The sequence below is a fragment of the Monodelphis domestica genome, chromosome 4 (genome assembly GCF_027887165.1).
Source record: "Monodelphis domestica isolate mMonDom1 chromosome 4, mMonDom1.pri, whole genome shotgun sequence".
NCBI classification, from domain to species: Eukaryota; Metazoa; Chordata; class Mammalia; order Didelphimorphia; family Didelphidae; genus Monodelphis; species Monodelphis domestica.
This window is the reverse complement of record NC_077230.1, coordinates 449,492,688-449,498,687: the sequence shown is the minus strand read 5'-3', so window position 1 is coordinate 449,498,687 and position 6,000 is coordinate 449,492,688.

The following is a 6,000-nucleotide window of genomic DNA, read 5'->3' as shown; positions in this document are numbered from 1 at the left end:
GAGATATGAAGGACAATTGATTTTCTTCTGTCTTCTTCTAATCAGCCCAGTATATAACAATCAATGACCAACATCAGCCACACCAAAGCCTCAGCCTAGGTCAGAAGCCAAGGCAGTCTCTCAGTTCATCCCCTGGCCATGCTCCACCTGATATTCCTGGGAACATTCTATTTGAAATATTCTTTCTTCATTGACATCTGAGGTCCTTTACTCTCTGTCTCCCATGCATGGAATTATCTCTTCCTTCATGCCTCTTCCACATTGGGGAAAACTCCCAGAAGTCTTTAGGGAAGCAAATGGAAAATGGGGATAGACTCAGAATCCAACTTCCCCTACCTGTCTTTAAGAGATCTCTCTTTCTCTTTCCTGCAGTCAGTTTCAAAGAGTCTATCACCATGAGTGCTTGTCTCCAAGAAGGAATGAAAAACACTTCTTATCTGCAAAAGTCTTCTACTGATTCTGACTCTCAGGTGGGCACAACATTGGCTTTTCAACACCAATTAGTAGAGCCACATGAAGACAACCACAAGGACTCATGACAAGAAGGGCCCTCTGCCTCCAGAGAAGGAGCTGATGGATCTGGATGCAGACTTCCTTTTTTCTTTGCTCAGATTCTCTTCCACTCAGTGATGAGTATGGGGTACAGTTTGACAGTATTACTTCTGTACACTCCATATCAGATTGCTTGCCCACTGTTACACGGAAATTAGCAGGAATAAGAGATCCTGCAAGGCAGAAGAGCACGGTTCCAGAACTCTGGAGAGTGACAGGCAGTTCCTTCTGAGAGGGACAGTAGAGCAGCCAGGAGTTGAGTTTCTGTCTAGTTCTTCTGGGAAGGATGTAGAGAGCTAGATATTCTCTCTCCTGTGGCTTTCCTGGTGATCCAGTCTGTTCTTGTGGGTCCCTGCTACTGCTGAGACTGATTTCCAACAGAGATGCTCAAGACTCCAGAGGACAACTGTCAGTGAGACCTTCCTTTGAATCCTGGTCCTGCTACCTTCAATTCCTTCCCACTTTTATATATTAATTAAGGGGGTTTCATTTCACTAGATGAATCAAGTAGATTTGTAGGTAGTGAAGTATTAAATGGTGGAGGTAACCACTTGACTTGGGTTTTAGATAGATCATCCCAAATCCCTTCCTTCCCTTATCTGAAAATGAACTATTGTCTTAGTTAGATTTATATACATTATTTCAGTAGAGTTATTTCACCACTCAGAGAAGGGAAGGGGAAGAAGGGAGAGATGCTGTGATTCTTCCACACTCTGCCCTTCTCAGAAGGCATACTGGCTGCACTTTCCTGTCCTTTTCCTGGTCTCTCTCTTTCTCGTTGCTGGTCTCCCTAGCAGGCTAACTCTCACTCTCCAAGGCTACAATGGCCCTCCGATCCAATCACACATGGCAGCTGAAGTAGCCAGAAACAGACATGCTCCAATCAGATTCTCCTCGAGCAGCAGGGATCCCCCACCAGCTCATCCACGCCACTCACAAGACTCCCGGCCAAGAGCAATTCTTTAGGGACACAAAAGACACAAGTGAGCAGGTGAAAAGTGGAACCAACGGATCACAGCCCCACCAAGCCAAACACCAAACCATTCCGGAGCACCGTAGGTGCCTTTCCAAAGAGACAGCCCAGTATATTTCATTTCCAAAAAGATTGCAGGAACCAGAAACAGAATCAATTCGACACAAAAGCCAGGATGGATGTAAAAAGAACTTTGACAAGGCCTGAGGATACATCCCAATGTAAGAGAGCGCAAGTGCAGCCAGAGGAGAGATTGAAAGACCTGGAGAGATGGAAAGAAACAGCTTTAGCCAAGAGACACTCGAGGACTTTTCAACAACTCACTGCCAAGAAGGGTCTGAGCAGCAGTTAATCCCAGAACAACAATGATTTTAGAACACGATCACTCTGTGTTAAACCTGGTCTATGTTGAACCCTGTTGTTGTCCTCTGGTGTTGTCTTATCTGGTGTGCACAAACAAAAAAACCAGGATTGAGCCTAAGAGAACTCTGATCAGAATAAGTAGAGCCCCAAACAAGAAAGTTGTTTGAGGTTATGGATTATATATGAATGAAATCAGAATGCTAATAAGAACAGGTTTTTATCTCAACTTTAATGTATAAGATTTATGAAAAAAGGGTTTATGGAAATCACACCACTGGGATATTTTTACTTAAAGTCATAAAGTGAAAGATTATTAAATACCCCACAAATGATTTCATATTCATACAGAGTATTTAATCATTGATGAGAACAATCTAAATGCTGCTAGGCATTTTCATGACTGTAAAAACAAAAGGGGGATAGTAAATCTAATATAGGCAATGGATTTGATCATTGATTAAAAACTGATTTCAGATACTCTGCTTACTGTGCTCACAAAGTATCCTCAGTTTATATCAGTGAAGTGAAACTCATAAATGAACATCATTTCAGGGCCAGGCACAAGGATGATAAAGAGACTCTTGTTATCAAAAATAAAATATATGTTGAAATATATAAGAATAAAAGGATTTCTAACTCAAAGGGATTCCAACTCCACCCAAATGAAACTCCCTGGTTCCACAAAGATCTGCTTCTCCTGTGTTTCACAGGCTACACTAATCCTACCTGATCTGACTAACCCAAATTTATACTATCTAAATAAAAACTACCACTATTATCCTGATAAATCTTAACTGTGCCTTCAAATTATAAAAAAGCAAAGGATAGCTGGTTGAGTCTCAACAAGAACCAAGTCAGGACTCTGAGCCTTAGCAGACTCAGAGTCCAAAGGAAAGACCACATCTTTCTTTGGCCTTCTCAGAGTTAAACAATCTATAAAGACAGTAATTGATAGTCAATAGTACTGCACTCAGTCAAATGACATCATGAAGTCCTGAGTCCCCTCACTCTGGAAAGCAAAGAAGTCATTGTAATACCAAGACTGAAAGTACCACACTTGCCTTTCTCCAAGTTACACAGAAGAGATTAGCAATCACCGTTTCTCAGCTTGCTTACCTCTATAATAGCAACCCTGGTAATGTTCATGTGTGGAGTCATTTTCATAAACATTATCCTGTGGGAGAGTAGCACATCCAGCCCCCAGGAATGTTGTTGTGCTTAGGATTTTTCTCTCTATAAAAGTCTTTCTTTTAGTCACAATAAAGGAAGTCATAGCCCCAGTCATGGTGCCATGATTCTTTCCCCTGGTCCTGCTCAAAAGGCTTGCTGGCTTCACCTTTCTGGTCCTTCTCCTTATCTCACTCTTTCTCTCTAGCTGCTAGTTTTCCTAGCTGACTAACTCTCACTCTCCATGGTACAACAGCCCTCAGATCCAATCACTCATCACCAGTCTCCCACACATGACTCCCATAGAGAGGGGAAAACAATTTGACTCAAAAAAAATTTTAAAGAAAGTTTAGAATCATTTTTACATTTAATTAAGGGAAAAAATAGAATGTGATTTTTAAAAATGTACCAGGCTGGGCCCAAAATCTGCTTCTTAGATAAAGAAATCAAAACCTTCTCAAGGTCTATGCCATCTCCCCAGGGAAGTAAATAAGCCCTGAATTAAGGGGAAATTCCACCACCTGGAGGTGATCAAGATGGGGCAGGGCAGAGCTGAGGCCTGGAATAAAGGCAGAACTCCCAGAGCTTCAGAACCTTGGGAGGAAAGAGGCCAGATAAGGAAGTGAGAGGTACCAGGCCTACACTTTCTGATGGAGACTTCCTCAGGCAGCCCTCAGCCTGGATGAGTCTTTTTAGGTGGGAGCTCTTGTTCTGGTCCCACTGAACTGAACCTGAGGTTACTCTATTGAGCTTCAGGGCCTTCTGGGGTCTGTTCCTGCTGTGGGTGAGTCTGCCCCATTTTCTCCTCCTCCTCCTCAAGTCCTCCTTGCTTCAGTCCCTCACCCCAAGCTCTCAGAGGGGTCTCCTCCTGCCTTAATGAGGACCAATGACCTAGAACAAGGTAGCTGAGGGTCACCCCTGATTGCAGAGGAAAGGAGGCCCTGGATTCCTCAGGGGCCTTAGTTCCCCAAAGAAACCCTTATCTATGAAACCTCTGGTAGGTCCTACTCCCAGTTGGAGGTGATGGGGAATCAAAGGCCAAAGGCAAATAGAACCTTTCCTTTAGGAGTTTCCCATTTACCCTAAGGCAAACAGATAAGAATGTAGGGAATGGGAAGGGACCTCAATACTAAGAAGCGCCTGGGGAACCAGGAGATATTCCCTTGGGTATCCTGTTAATCCTATGTATAGCTTCCTTGGTATGTTTTTGTTTGAATGTTGTCTCCTGTGAGCTTCCTCAGGGAGGAGCCATTTTTTACCTCTTTCTTGGATGTCCAGCACTTAGCATAAAACAGAGCTCATAATAAGCTCTCAAGACATGTCCACTGATCTATTTTTCATGTCTAGAGTGTTATCAAATCGGTTACAACTTGACATAGAAAATTTAGAAACTTCAGAAGCAGATTTAGAGATAATAGATAAATTAATGGATAAATAAAATATCGACAGCAAGTCTATTCTATGGTGGGCTGTACTGAGCACTTTATAATACTACCATCTCTTAAGATCCTCACAACAATCCTAAGAGGTAGGTTGCCACTTTACCATTGAGGAAACTGAGTCAGCAGAGGTAAAGTGACTTTGCCAGGGTCACCCAGCTAGGAAGAGTTTGAAGCCCAGATTTGAACTCAGATCTTTCTGACTTTAGGCCTTTGTGAACTCTTCCCTTCACCATCACTTCACTGCCACTAGATTAGGAGGGACCTTATCTGCAATTGGCAGATGAGTGGTGGGGGCCATCAGTCCATGAGACAGAGTCACGCGTGGTAGCTGGGAGACCACAGAGTGGTCCTTGGCGAGACGTGATTACCCACCCAACCCCCTTTTACATGACCTCTTTCATCAATGCCCCTCACCTATGAATTCACATGATTATTCCCCCTAGTCTCAAAAGAAATAATAAAAGAACGAAGCACAAGTGCCATAATTCTCCAAAACACCACCAAAAGTTCAGACCCTCAAACCCAATCCCAAAGAGACTGTCATGGGTTACCTTTTACTTAGGCACATAATTCCCAGCAAAACCTCATCTACAGGCCAAGCCCAAAACTTTCTCATGAAGTCGGCACCCAAATCAGTCAAAGAGGCCCAAAGATAAGTACTTCAAGCTTCCGTGTGACTCAGGAACTCCCTAGAAGCCACCAGTTTAAATCTGAATTGTGTTCCCAGACCCCACAGCCTCGATGATATGATTGTTGAGTTTTCTCCTAAGAACTGCTGATTAATTATTCCATTTTATTAATAGCAAGACGTAATTTTCCTTGATTGTTAGCTCAAAATTTCTCACAGGGTGAGGAAATTAAGCCACCTGTGACAAAATCATTGATCTTGTGTGCAACCTTTATTCTGTCTGTAATCACAATACAAGAATATAGAATGTTAATCAAGTCATTTGTTAAAAGATAATGTATTGGGGCAGCTGGGTAGCTCAGTGGATCGAGAGCCTAGAAATGGGAGTTCCTAGCTTCAAATATGGGCTCAGACACTTCCCAGCTGTGTGACCCTGGGCAAGTCACTTGACCCCCATTGCCTAGCCCATACCACCCTTCTGCCTTGGAGCCAATACACAGTATTGAATCCAAGAAGAAAGGTAAGGGTTAAAAAAAAGTTAATGTATCACTTTTCCAATTATCTCTCTTTGATTTTGTGTATCTGCATGCCAACAGAATGGGTATAAAAATAAATATTAGACATGGAGAAAGCAGAGCAGCAGTCAGATGCAAAGCAATCCCATGGCTGTTATGTTTAAGCTCTCTTCTGTTTGTTATTTTTTTTTGACTGATCGTTCATCACTCCAGAATACCCTGGAGTCTTGGACTTAGCCCATGACACCAGTTGACCCAGTGTCTACTAAGTAGGTAGTCTAATAGTTGAAGCCAGATTTCCTGACTCCTAAACTAGGGTTCTCTTTAGGCCACAGTGCTGCTTCCTATGACTGATGGTGG